The following is a 15,069-nucleotide window of genomic DNA, read 5'->3' as shown; positions in this document are numbered from 1 at the left end:
ATCTATTGTTGTCCTTGATGCGGAGAAATATCCGCGTTTGATTATATGCTCTGGTGGTGCGCCCGGTCACACTCTACAGTCTATATCAACTCGACCAGCTGGGATGCGGCGCTCCGCAGCACTCCCCGGCCAACCAGGGCGCACATGCACAATACGACGACTGGCACCCGGCGAGGCCTATTGTTCCGCACCCCTCTCGCTTTGTTGTCGGGCTGCTCTCGAGGTAGTTTTCGTGAGGGGTCACAGGTTTAACCCATACCGAGGCACCCACATACTTTCAATCTCTACCGCGCGCGGGGCCCCGATTTGAAAACCGCGCTTTCTACGTCACAACAGCTTGAGTGCACGTGGTCTTTGACGCTCCCCGCATGGGTCGCTAGTTTCTTGTGGTTTTTAGGCGGGCGTTTTGAAGTGACGCTAAAATGGTCACAATTAACTACGCTAGAATTAGTTATACGATACGCTAGAGCATTTACGATTTAACTTAGGGATTACCAGACCCAAAGCTACAAATTACAGTAAAAAAGTCACCAACAAAAATTTTGCTGTCAGGGGTCCTTTAACGTGCACCTAAATGTAAGTACTTGGGCCTCAAACATTTTCGCCTCCATCGAAAATGCAGCCGCCGCGGCCGGGATTCGATCCCGCGACCTTCGGGTCAGCAGTCGAGCGCCATAACCACTAGACCACCGTGGCGGGGCTATCCCTCGCATATATAATAAACGGGTTCCTGTCTTTCGTACCTCTCTTGATCCCCGTGGTAATATTACAATGTACTATAATTCACAGTAATTAGTGCCCGAAATTGCACTCCAGAAACAGTTGTAAAAGGTTCTTATTGTGTTATTCAATAACGTTGTTGCGTACTTCGTGTTATATTCTCTACGTCCTATAGCGAAATGATCGCTGGCACAGTATGTTGCACTGTAAGCGTAATTTCTCTTTGTTAATTAGTGCGCATCATTTTAGCCTGGTATATATATAGTTATTCATTTCACACGTGAGGCGCTGTACGGGCGCTGCTGCTCGTGCAGTTTTTAATTTCCCTTGACTCATATTTTTACGTTTACTGTTTTAAACGTAAGTCGCGCTTACATTTCTAAACACTTAACTTGCATATAGTTTAAATTGTGGGAACCGTACTGTTTGTCTGTTCTTGCGCATTTTTACATTTCTTCTTATAGATTTCTTCTTATCAAAAGGAAAATAAAATTAGTTAGAAGCGTTTAAAAAGTTTGGTAATGTATTTTTTGGGACAGTACCGGTGCCTCTCGGACAATCCGTAGCCTCCACGCAGCAAAGATGCTTCCGCAGTTCTTTGTGGGTGCCTCCTGCGCCCCACGAAGAAGTCTGTGCCATCCCGCTGTTGCCCGGCGAGGGAACGTTGGTGGTCGTCGGCGGCACCTTTCTCAAGTCCGGTGACGAAGGACCGGCCGTGAAGAGCGGGGTCATGTCCTGGTTCTGCCAGACCGTCATTTTCCTCGTCTTGATGGCGGCCGCCGTGCTCATCTTGTGTGTGGTGCTGTTCCGGTTGTCGTCCGAAGACAACACAGAGGGCAAGACCTCTCAGAGTCCGGCCGGCGAGGACGACAGATTGCGGCTCGAGGGCCTTCCTCCGGGAGTCCGCGAGAGAGGCGCGATAACTCGGCGTGGGACCACAGACGGCATCACGACTGTCCCGGGTCTCTTCGACGACGTAACCCACACGGCGTCTGGAATGGACGCTAACACCGCTGTAACAGGGAACAGGAACATCACGGACAGCCGAACAAAAATGAGATTCCTTTCGTAGTTCGCATATATCATCGAAAATAGATTACGCTGCTCGAAGGCATATATTGATTTGTTTGTTTATTAACTGTTCCGAGAAAGTGGCAGCTCGGAGGCTGTGCAGCGCATTGTGCATATATGGAGAGGGGGAAGTCACGCAACAATAATTTTGAAGCTTTGAAAAAGAAAAAAAATGAAACTTAATTGGCAAGATCACGTGGAACGTGTGGGGGAGAGTATAGAGCCGAGAACGTGGGGCGAGGGACGGTCACGACGACGACAACCGTTAAATCAAGAGAGACAAGTGCTAAACGTCGCCATACCACGTGGCCCCGATTTTCAGTGCTAGCGCTAACCATTAAAACTCAACTAAGCTAGGTAGTCGCTAAAGCAGCTATCATAAATGAAACTAACTCTGAAGCGGTCCAGCAACCATGTAGAGCATAATCCTCACGAGCCAACACGCAGACCACATACTTCTTTCTACGTGACGCATGAAGGATAGCTGAAGCGTCGTAGGAAGTGTCAGGCAATTCGTAAACTCTATCCCGTTTGTACGCTTTTCAGTGTCGACCGTGCACGGGGGAGTAGGCTTAAGCAGTCACTCTTACAGTGGCGTAAATCCAGAAAATTCACATCTTGCCATGGCGGCCATTTTGTTTTAAATGCGAAGCATTTCTTAGCGAACCTTTGGCACTTTGAGCGTTTCTATCTATCTATCTATCTATCTATCTATCTATCTATCTATCTATCTATCTATCTATCTATCTATCTATCTATCTATTGCCAACGGAGGGTAAGAGGAATTGACGAATATGACTGTCGGGTCATGACATGAATAGGAGGAGGAGGAGGAGAGGTTGAGGAAAGGAAAAGGCGCAACTTCTGCAACCCTAATTGGGAGCACGGCTCAGCGCCTGTAGGGGAAAGGAGGAAAGGGAGATATAGATGAGAAGAGGTAAGAGAAGGAGAGGAGGAATGCTGTCCATGAACGAGGACGCGGCGGGCGGCTACTATAGCCGGTTGGCAAGTCCAGTGTCCTCAAGGAAGCGAAGAACCGCCTTGAAAACCTGGATGTGGTGCTTTGCAGGGAAAAGGAGGTCCCTCTGTGTAGCCGCGGGAATACCCTGGCGACGGAGTGCGGCGAGCAAGGCAGCTCGTTGTGCTTGAAGCGCTGGGCACACACACAACAGGTGATCAATTGTTTCGTCTGCCCCACACGCACTGCACGCAGGTGACGAAGCTCTGCCGAGCCGATGACGTCGTGCCGCAGGCCAGGAGCGTGAAAATCCTGTCGTGTACGTCGTCAAACCCTTTCCTCCAAACACGTGTGGCACATACCCGTTCACCACGGGCCGCGGTGCACGGGTATGCGCCACAGGTGATTGACAGTTTATATCTACCCAGGAACGGCGAGAACAGACATTAAATGTGAGAGCGTTAAGAAAAACTGACATCTGCAGCATTGTCCCGACGAATAGAAAGAATGAAAATTAGGATCCCAGCAGGAATCGAACCCAAGCATTCTGCGTGGCAATCAGGTATTCTACCACAGAGCCCCGCCAGTTCTGTAAACTGGTTTGGAAAAACAGCCTATGCAGGAGTAATGTCGGTGCACAGTCAATTGTGGTTGTGTTGCTGGCTATCTAATTTTACAAGAAAGCAATAAACACTACATGACACTCCTACGATGCAACGTTACTAGAACAAACTCAGTTTAAAAGCTCCGCCGGAGAGGCGGTCCGCGTGGCGGTCGCGAGAACTAGTGGCGCTGCAGTCACGTCTAGCTCCCGCGGCTGGCGCTTGTTGTGATCGGCGCCGCCGATGTACGAGCGCACGTGGATTACAGCGTCGTCTGCGCTTTGTTAGCTCGTCATTTTTGCGACTGTTCTTGACCAGGCTTAGCGTCTTGTACGAAGATACGTGCATGATGTATGGAGCGTAACGAGGACGAAGAGATTCACGGTGCGGTATGCAGACTTGTTTTGCGCCGGGCTGCAAGAACGGCGACCGCAACGACGACTCCGCTTCACGACACTTCTTCGGACCTCCAAGACCCACGCCATTCAAGCTTTGCATGGCAAAGATGGAAAGCTTACTGCGAAAGGCAAGGTCTGTGTCGTTCATTTTGAGAGTGACGACATTGTAAAGCACTATCGTCGTGTCGTTGCGGGACAAGAAGTTTTGATCCCACGTGGAAAGTGGGAACTCGCGTCCGGTGCCGTGCCGCGCTTGTTCCCAGCACTTCCACCCCACATTTCAAAGCCAAAATGTTCGGGGTTTAGGCGCAAATCCCCCCCCAAAACGCACGGCGTCCCGCGAAAGCCCGGTGCCCAGTTTGGAGGAGCCGCCAGAAATATAACAGCAAACCGACAGGCAGGCGATTACCTACGCTACCGAGACTGAGAGTTGCATCACACTGACATTCGATCAGTTGTCAGCTGTCGCTATGCGTTCAAAGCAGTGGATTTTCGAGAGATTTTACGACGAGCTATCGAACAAGATGTGCGGAATATTTTACACTCGCCGGCTCGGGAACGGGCTGCGCAGCGCAAAAATTTGACACGGTACACATAGAAAAGACGAGGACCAGCGCTGGTCCTCGTCTTTCCTATGTGTACCGTGTCAATTTTTTTGCGCTGAGCAGTTTAATAATGGAATAATATAATAATAATATCTGGGGTTTAACGTCCCAAAACCAGGATATGATTATGAGAGACGCCGTAGTGGAGGGCTCCGGAAATTTCGACCACCTGGGGTTCTTTAACGTGCACCTAAATCGACATTTTCGCCTCCATCGAAAATGCAGCCGCCGCGGCCGGGATTCGATCCCGCGACCTTCGGGTCAGCATTCGAGCGCCATAACCACTAGACCACCGTGGCGGGGCAATAATGGAATACCAACTAGCCCAATCCCACAGTTTGCTTCGGGAACGGAGACTTACTTGTGCAAAAGATAATTGTAGTTGACGAGCAGTTTAACTGCTTTGTGAACGGCTACAGCACGAAACGCAAACGGCTGTCGTACAGTGTAAGCAAGTGCTGCGGGCATGAAACATCTGCTCGGTGAAGTTGAAAAACTGAAGTTGAATACTGACGACTCTTCTAGCGACAGAGTACGCGCGAATAACTGCTCGGTGCTCACATCACGGCCGATCTGTTCGATTTGTTTAAGGCACCGTAGAAGGATGCGACGTATAAAGATGAGACACCGAAAATACAACTATCCGCCGAAAAAATTGCTCAGAGACGACATCTATTCGATATAATCGCACACTGAGATTTCATTTACCGAGTTCTCGTAAAATTTTCCGATTTTGGGTCAGTATCCCTTTAACCGTCACGAAAGCGTGTCTTGTAAACATTGCAAAGCATTGGTGATGTTTTTCGAGAAAGTTTTCTTCAATAAATTGTAGACAACACGAGTACTGTTTTTCTAGAACGTTTTTGTATCTCGAGTAAGTACGCTTCTTTGTATACTATAAAGGCTTTTACAAACGTGTTGGGTTGTTCTTGGTCTAGATAAGACGGCAGCGGCTAAAATTGTGGTGGTAGTTATAAAAATTACGCTGAAAACCCTCATTCGCTTAAAAACTCCTATGCTTGGAAGTTAAGCGCAACGTAGACAGCTCAAATATTGTCACAGGGTCGTGACATCGACGAAGGCAGCAGTCAGCAGGTCCGAGATAAAACTCTTTACTTGGCCGAGCTTGTGGCCGGGAAACAAAGTCAAACTAGAGCAATAGACTGATAGCGGCGAACAGAGCGTCGATCAGCTGACAAGCAGTCAAGGGCGTCGGCTTTTATACAGGCGCTATCGAACTTTCCAGCGATATCGCTGGTGGCGGCGTTATCTCTCGACAAAGCTGGAACATTCGTGTGCGGCGCGCAATCTTACCAAAACGATCTACTACAATCGCGAAGCTTCTGGAACACTGCTTCGCGGACAGCGTTGATAACCGTCCTTGCTGGTCAAACCCGAATACATCAAAATAAAACAAGTGGGCGTGGCAATATAGACCGAACATCGAGTCTTAAATCAATGAACAGCGCACGCGGGCCAATGCATACAGACGACCTTATGCATATCCACCTAAGTATCCACCTAACTAGTACAATAAGAAAGTTGCCGCGCAGTTGCCGCGAGCAACTGCGCGGCGGACCGCAGCGTTATGCCGTGGCAGCAGACGACGCGCCGATAGTGGCGCAAGACGGAACTGCAGCGCCGCTAGTTCTCGCGACCGCCGTTCGGACCACCCTCCTCCGCTGGCGGAGATACGGAGCTTTGAAACTGAATTTGTTCTAGTAACGTTGCTACGATGTGTATACTCCTACGATACAGGCGTCATATCGGATAAATGTTTGTGGTTCCAGTGTTCGCTCCGCTTTTATAGCAGTCTAACAAACATTACATTTGTATTCTTATCATTCAGCAAGCTATATTGAAGCATTGCTCGACGCCGGAGAAATACATTAACGAAATTTACGTATGATATTCAGATCATTGCACTGTAAAGGGCACTTAGTCCGCCAGAACGACGCAGTGTCCTCTTCATTTCTTACGAGGCTGGGCGACGGCCTCTTGCTGACCGAGGATAATGCCAGATTGATTGACAGCCGCTTTGTAGACTAGGCTATACGTAGGCCACATATACCCAGGTAGTCTATAAATACGACAAGCGCCATCCCCTGATGTTGGTCTACGTAGCACTATCCAGGCCTACCAGTCTCGACGGCCTATAATTCACCAACGCGAAGGGTGACTTCAGATTCCGACATGTCGCCTGCTCTATCGACAGAAAATTTGTCGACGAAATGACCGACGCATTCGCGATTTCCAGCAGCTGTACTATACCTCATACTTCACTACACATCCATGGGATCTCGTCACCGCGATTCCGATATCAAGTCACGACCAGCTGCTGGTGCTCACTGATCACGGGGATGATGACCTTGTTCAAGAACTGTCAAGAACTTCTTCCACGCATGCACACGGCTTCGTGAAACGTGCGTGCGTTCTCCATCATGAGAGACAAGTATAAGCACTACATATCAGCTTACCGCTTCTGGTGTTGGTATAATACCCACGTTGCCGTTGGCAGCGTTACCCAACTGTAAAAAACTGGTTATATAACACATATGCGGCTCTTCAACATATATGTGTGCCTATATAATTTATACACATCATTACCGTCATTTTGTAACGCTTCGCTCAGTAAAAAAAAAATACGCCACAGTCACCTTCCCGCCGCATGCTTCGCATAACATTGACCCCCATGGTACGTGGGATCTGCCGAATTTTTTTATATATTTATGTATAGGCGTTGTTTTGATTTAAATAAAAATTAACATAGTTTTATGAAATAAAACGAAATGACGAGCGTGGGTTCCCGGCTCTCGTAATGAGATTGTTCTATTGAGTCTTCTCTGAAACCGGTCGAGCGGCAGTTACGAGTTCAATAGTCCACACAGCTGAGGGCTACTGAATACAAGTACCCACAAAAATATAAACCGGCATTAAAGAAAGTTGAATGCACTCTACGTAACTGTCAAACAATTCAAATACATGATGTTTAAGAGGTAAATCTCAAGGAGGGACACTTGCAAGGGGTGTCCCCCCCCCCCCCCCCAGTGTGAACACAAGGGGGGTCAGGACCCCCCTGAACCCCCTGGGATTTACGCCACTGCACTCTTAACATCGAAAACTGCCAGTGCAAGAGGCGTATGCATATGCAAACGTCGTGAGAATATTTATTGCGTCGCTCTCGCGTTTAAGTTATAAAGTGGCGCGCAAAAAAACTTACCCAAGCGGAATTACCCGTTTCCTTGCCGGATAATATTGTCTTTATTCTAATAGTAAGCACAAAAAGGAGAAAAAAAAGAAAGAAGAAAGGCTCGTGGAAAGTATGCCACTAAAGCTAAGCCTCAGAAGCGTGCTGTAATTAGGTACGTTTAATGCCTCCATAATCTCGGGACACTTATAGACGGCGCGCTGCACGCATATATAGATGTAGATCACGCAAACAAATGGTCACGTGTGAGGAAAAAAAAAAAACACCACCACCAGATTCTGGATATTGCTAGCCTGAACGTGAGGCTATCAGGCTGCTGATGCTTTAGTGGAGAACTCCGGAGTAGATTTTATTACGCGCGGTTAGTCTTCAAGCGTCTTTTTTTTTTTCTTTTTTCCAATTCGCTCCCACCTGCGCGAACCAAAATCGAACCAGCGACCTTCAGACCAGCAACGCAGCGCTGTATGGCCACCATGCTATGCTTCGGCAGGAGCACACATGTGCAGGAAAGCGATAAGCATTTTTCCATCTGATTTCGCACGACCGCAGGTTATGTACAGCACTTTCTTTTCCCCTTTCAATTTCTATCGAGTGACGATCACGGATAAAATGCCGAGCTGTCAAGACAATTGACACGAGGAAGTTTTGCCGCCTTATAAAAAAGAATCGCTGTGTATACATACGAGCATATGCACTTCAATGGACCCGTGATCGTCGAGGCGTACGCCGGGGGTTGCTTTTGTATACATAGCGATCGAGTGTAACACATTCGTGGCGAAGGACTCTATGCGGCGCGGCCGCGCGTGAAATCGCAAAAACATCCATGGAGGGCTAAACAACAACAAGGTTACGAGGAACTGCGCAGAGACGTAAGCAGCAGCGCAACTGCACAGAATATATGGCGACGACCAATGAGCCAACTTGAAGAATTTGTTTTGCGTTATTATTTTTCGTGACAGGGTCGCACTGCAGCAGCGTGTGGCACACTCGCAATCAGTATTTTAATATACTTTTAACGTTTTTCAACAAGGTGCACGCTGCTTGGCCCCCGGGGTGTTGATGACGATGACGATTATCCTGCGATGATTGGCACCTATACCCACTCAGGGAGATCGGGAAAGAATCGGGCGGATCATATAGTCTGATTTTTTTTTTCTACGACTGGTTACAGTGTCAATTATAATGAAGAGTTATTTTTCATAAATCCCAGTTTTAGCTTAGACCATGTTGCGTAACAACCTCCCAATTGACCGAAAATCATTATGCCAGGATGAGCAGTGACTTAAAAATTATTAACAGTGATGTGTCGAATAAATCGATCATGACTCGCGTATGAGGGTGTTAACACCATATGTGTATATGCAATGATCCGCGATGAGGCACGGCACTGCGGTGCCTCGGCGCCACATTTGTGCTCGCTCCTATGCACGTTATATGCAGACCACGGTCTCCGCGAAGCTGTTTAAGCCGGCCGTAAAAACTTTGGTGCGTACAAATGCGTTAAAAAAACTATCATCATCATGAACGCGTATGTGACGCAGAAATTGGGCAAATCCCACTACTCACCGCTGCTGGTCCACTAAAAATGAAGAAGGCAACAGACAGGCGGCAAACACCAACTAAGATTTCTAGACAGACGTAACCAGTAATTGAGAAAAAAACCTTAATTAACCCGGTGATAAACAAGGTGGCCGCACGTTTCTGCTTCGATGAAGCATCTGTAGGGAATGCTTCAGCAGTACGTACAACGAGAAAATACTGGGGAACGGGAAAGGCAACGGCAGCTGCGAGAATACCCCGAAGCGATGGAAGCCCAACGACGACGTGCCCGTAGATCTATGGAAGGTGCGAAAGCTCGGTTTCAGCGCGAGTTTCTGTCTCTCAGTTTGGGCATCCGTGTCGTGTCTGTGACTGTCTGTGGTTTAGCTCGAACCTATATGCGCTGAGAAGCGCAACCTAGAAACAACCAGCTGGAGATGGACGGCTTGCAAGTGCGTTATTCCAGGCCTGTGCGTGACTTTTGCCGACGACTGAGGCGATTGCGCAGGCCTCAATTCAACGGCGACGATCAGTTAGCTAGGCTCTCGCGCTGTTTGTCGCGCTGTCGATCGCTCGACCGTACAAGAGCCGCTTTATGGTAAAATGGCAAGTAATTTTTCATATTTTCAGACGACTACAGCATTTCAATCACGGAGAAATTTTCTATAATATTCAGGAGGTACGTGATCTAATCAATCTAACTCCCACGGTTCCGCGCTGCACGAGTACGCTCGTGTTCGCAGTGTTTAGACTAAGCTAACCACAATTAACGTTTCAGGCACAGTGCTATGCCAACCTCAGACACAAGCTGCGCACAATCGACTGCAAAACGAAGCAGCTAGCAGTTAGCGATCTAACATCCAGCACCATAACGTTCATCCAGCTTGCGATCAGTGCCGTGTTTCGCGCTGCATGGGTAGCGTGAGGGCGTTACGTATGTAGACATTTTCAACGGAAAGCACCTGCTTTCCGGACTGTTGCATGGGATTAAAAAGGCCTGCCTCACAGCCTCGGGAGTGCATTTTGTGAAGGTCACGCGTACTTACAACAGCCCAGAGGGGATTATGGCGGCACCCAAGGAGCGTTAATTCATTGAAAATGTGCATACTCGTGGATTTGTTCCGTTCCATTGGTCTGAACTGAGCAGAGTAAAAGCCGAGCTAAAGCTTGTCTTTATTTTATTCGATGTAAATTCTACCTTTACATATTTAGGAAGACCGTCGCATGCGCTTGTAGGGGCTGTTGAAGCCCGAGTGATTGAGTGAGATTTGGCTTCGACTACTCATGTTCAGTGCAAGTGCCCTGTAACTGCACAGCCGGAATCTCAGATGCTCGTTGATGCTTTCGGCTACGTAGGCATGCCACAGAAAACTGCGCTGGCATGGTCACTTCACTGTTCCATCTACTTGAACAGTTCAAAAGAAGCGTGACCCCGTCCCAACCAGTGGCGTAGGCAGACATTTGTTTCGGGGGGGAGGGGGGGCACACCCTTGATCTGACGTGGGGTCCGGGCAGGTAAGCGTGGTCGAGTGGTGTCATTTCGTGCTCGGTACATGACAGACAAAAATTTCGGTGGAGGGGGGGGGGGGGAAGGGCACGGACCCGGTGTGCCCCCCCCCCCCCCCGTTTACGCCACTGGTCCCAACACGTATGCAATGCGCGCTTGCTCGAAGATTGACGTAATTTAGGTTTTAGCTCCCATATATATAGACTACAACTTCTTGCATTTGTACTAAAGTCACTTGAATGCATACGGGTGCCCATGTTGATAAAGCCCGTTGGAATTCAGCTGAAGTGCGTCGTACCAGCAGTACCGGCAGATGCTTGTGCACGCATAACTTTATGCAAGCATGCCAGAAATCCCCGCTTAAGTGCGTCTATAGCAGTGGCGTACCAACTCGTTCGCGAGACATTTTGAAAATTTTACCGCCAAGTTTAAAAAGTACAGCCACCTTTAACCTGTTCTTCATCTGAGCATTCCACCTGCAAACTTCACAGTCCCAGTTTGGCGTTGCAAATACAGTGAGTATGAAGAACCTGTTATGGACTCTAGTACCTTAAGTTCTCACTTCTTAAACGAAACATGTGGCTGGCAAAGCAAGGTACTGAAGTCTTCAGAATAAGTCGAGTGCCAATTTCTTTACTGTTAGAGCCCTCTCATATAAAGTCTTTCTAAAGAAGAAGACCACGTTCAGTCGATTAATATTTATAGAAACCACATTGAGCTGCTTGTGTATACTATAAGATTGCAAACGACTTCGAATTCATATGCTAGGTGTCGTTCCTTGCCCTCCTACATTTCCCAGCTGGGGTGGGGGGTAAACGGGAAAGCGGTAAAGTGGCTCTTTACTGCTCCGCATTGTTTCCTTCCGTATAGGCATACGCGTGCGCAGGGTTCCCCATCAGGGGGGGCGAAGGCTCATCGCAGCGCCCCCCCCCCCCTACTAAGTCAATGTATGGGGCAGATTTTGCGCCCGCCCCCCTCTTTAGGTGACTAGAAGGGTCAATGTACGGGGCAGTTCTTGCGCCCCCCTCTTAGGTGATTAGGGGGGGCGGCCACCCCTCCGCCCCTGCCCCCCCCCCCCCCCCCCCTGTGCGCACGCCTATGCGTATAGGTTGTTAGCTGTTAATCATTGGTCGAAATTTTCTGGGTCATGCTCACAGCACCTGCTCGTTAAACGACGCAACAAATGACGCCTAAGTGATCCACCGCGTAATTACCACTTACGCATGAATACGTAAAAAATAATAAACTATTTTCAATACGGCGTATTGTTCGACATTGGTTCTTCGCTATTCTTCAAACATTTTCGGTGTGCCATAAAATCGCCTCCTTGTTACGCAGCGCATTACTGTGCTGAACAATGGCTAATTTGTTTTTTGGAATAGCCAGACAATGCCTCATTCTGAACGTAATTCAAGAAGGCTGCGCACCAACATTGGCAGCGGCTACTTATAGCAGCGGGCGAGATGAATTCATATGTGTATAACAGATACTTTCAATTGTATATACGACGCTGAGCTGTTTTAGCGCGTATACAACTCTCTGTGAACTCATCGTTGCTGACAGAGAGCTGGAGAGAGAAATAAACATTATTAGGAACAGACTCAATCCTTCGCAGGTGGGCAACCTCCTTAGTCTAGAAAACCGTGGACGCTGATCATCTTTCTGTTGAGGTAGATCAAGCTATAGGGCAAACGTGAAAGCTGGGCTTCTCAATGCGCTGAGTCCACTGCCATGTATCATATGGTATCATAGGTTTAGTATGGTAGCCGCGATCGCTGCAGGCCAACATGCATATGATAAGCAACTTGTGAAGCAGGCTAATCGGAGACTATAGAGTGGGAAGCTTTTTTAGCTCTCCTGGATCGGCACAACTAAAATACTCGACACTTCTGCACACTCATCAACTCACAGCAGTTGGATATGAAGCAGTGGCGATGCTATTCGTTTTGAAAGAAACTAAATTTCCTGAAAAATGAGAGCGTTTGATCGGACTACAAAACGTTTACTGGTTCCCGCCCGTATCTGCGTCGCCGATTACTTAAATTTCAGGCCAGGCTGAACAAAATAAAATCATGACAGATTGCTGTAATCTTATAGAGCACCAGCTCTGCGATATCCTCCTTTGCGATGCTCGAGCGCAAGGCGCGAAAGCGTGAAATAGGCAGCCCGCACTGCAGAGAGCCTACAATGCGTTGTCATGACGCACGGAGGACAGTCGTCACAGCAGAATTGTAGAAAACTTTTTTTACATAATTACGTCATTGCTGCGTTCACGTAAAACTTTGCCTCACTTTTTGGTTTTCCAGTCTGCAGCCGACAATGACCACTGTCGGAAGTGGGGGGGGGGGGCTCCACACCCCTAACATTTCTTAGAGGGGGGGGGGGTAGCGCCCCCTTTGCCCCCCCGGTAGATACGCCTATGGTCTATAGTCAAGTCGCTGTGCCTGCCTACTGACCTTTTTAAAACAAGTGCGAGCTATCTGGTCATTCACGTTCGCGCTGCGCATCCAGTTCTTTTGTAGCAGCGGAATCACACACGATAAAAATTATAGATACATTTGCATAGCAACACCGGGAGGAGAGGGCTATCGTCAGCATGGGAGCAAGCGGCGCTAGTATAGATATGGCGCTGGCACCAAGGCACCGTAGCGCCGCATCGTGCCCGAGCTTCCGGACGTGAGCGCCGCAGCCATATTGTGCCGGAGCGGTTGATTCGTACGCATACGTGTGCGTGCGTTTTGTGGTGTTTGCAGTTTTCACGAGGCTGCGGTTATCTTTTCTAAGGTGACTTGTACGGTTCGGTATGTGCAGCGAAACGTGCGTGACAGTTTTAGAGCCAGAAAACTTTACTTGGTGCGCGCATACCTTTGCGCACCAGCTCAACCAGGAAGTGCCATAGGCATCATAGGTGCCTTCGGTTTCCCCCTGAACTGGAACGCAGAAAAACGGAAGATTCAAGTGAAACGCGACTGCTGGAAAGCCACTGAAATTCAGTAATTTGCGAGGTACTGTGTCGCTTTCTGTTTAGGCATTGATTCTATAGCGGTTTAAGTTGTTTTCGTGCTTACATATTTGGTTTCATCCTGAAGTTGTAAACGCGGCGACTATTGAATTCTATCATGCAGAGCCAATCGCGACACTGAGAAGCTTACTTGAAAAGAACGTTTAATCACCAACTGTTGCATGCGCTCAGCATCCAAATGTGATGAAAAAAGTTCTTGGGAGCTGGGTTTTTGTAACGTTGTGGCTCCTTGTTTAGCTCCACTGGCTGAACCAGCCATACAGCAATGAGAAGGATGGGTATGGCAGCGAAACAGTTGCAGGGTAAACTTCGAAATTATTGCATTCGTATAGGCACTACATAAACGTACTCCTGTTAAGCCTATACGCACGCATTGCTTGTAGGATGTGGCTGCTGATCGAAGCTTCAGGCAGACGAAAGCAATTTGTGAGCTGTATATATAAGACGCCCTCTCGTATATTTTCTGGCGTCTTCCCGCGGTTTTATGCATCGCTCATAAACTCTTCCTTTCTTTTTGAGATATACGTGAGCGTTGCTCTTTTTCATTGTACTATGATCATTTGGGGAGTGTCATAACAATTTGTATGCGCTTTCGCGAAAAGTATTAAGCACTGCTCGCTCGCACAGAAACTTATCGCAAGCCGAGCACCCGAATCTTAATTACGAAGTCTTACAAATTCTGCTAGACGGCTGCATTGATATTAATTTGTGAGTGTGTTATAAAGTACATCATGCTTTGCATTTACAGCGCGCATGTTTTTGTAGATACGAAGCATCTTACGGCGGAATTCAATCCGGTGGTGGTGGTGTGTGGCGTGACCACCCTTACTGCGCATGCGCAAACCCTCTCCCCACACCTCCTCTCCCCCATTTCCCCTCTCCCCTCCTCCTTTCCCCTCTGAAACGCGGGCTCGGCATGCCGAAACGCTGCTTCGCATCGCCTCATGGTCCCCTTTAGCGGGAGACGGTGTGATTTTTTCGTATATACATTGCGCACACACGCACGCGATGTTTCCCTCCGTATAAAAAACAAATCAGGTATCGCTAACGTTGCCGCGCCTTTTTCGCCTTGTTTCTTGACCTCACTATCAACGACATATCTGATGTATGTACAACGCATTTGATAACATTTTGCGTTACGTCCTTACGCGCCTGTAACCTGAACGGCAAGACGATCCGCAGGTACAAGCGAGATGACTGCCTGCCTTCCACAAGACATTACCGCGACGTGCCTTCACTCAAAATTTCATCACTTCCTGATCACGGGTGGTTCCGATCTGACGTAGTTTCAATATCGGCCTTAAAATTAGATTATGAATACACATCTCATATGAAGTAGTACACTTCTATCATTTATGAAAAATGGGACTGCCATAAATAGTGACGGCCTACAACTTTCCCATGTAAACAAGGGCCCTAGAGTCAATAATTGTATTTGC

Source organism: Rhipicephalus sanguineus, chromosome 2 (genome assembly GCF_013339695.2).
Source record: "Rhipicephalus sanguineus isolate Rsan-2018 chromosome 2, BIME_Rsan_1.4, whole genome shotgun sequence".
In the NCBI taxonomy this organism is placed as follows: domain Eukaryota; kingdom Metazoa; phylum Arthropoda; class Arachnida; order Ixodida; family Ixodidae; genus Rhipicephalus; species Rhipicephalus sanguineus.
Note: the sequence above shows the minus strand (reverse complement) of the source record.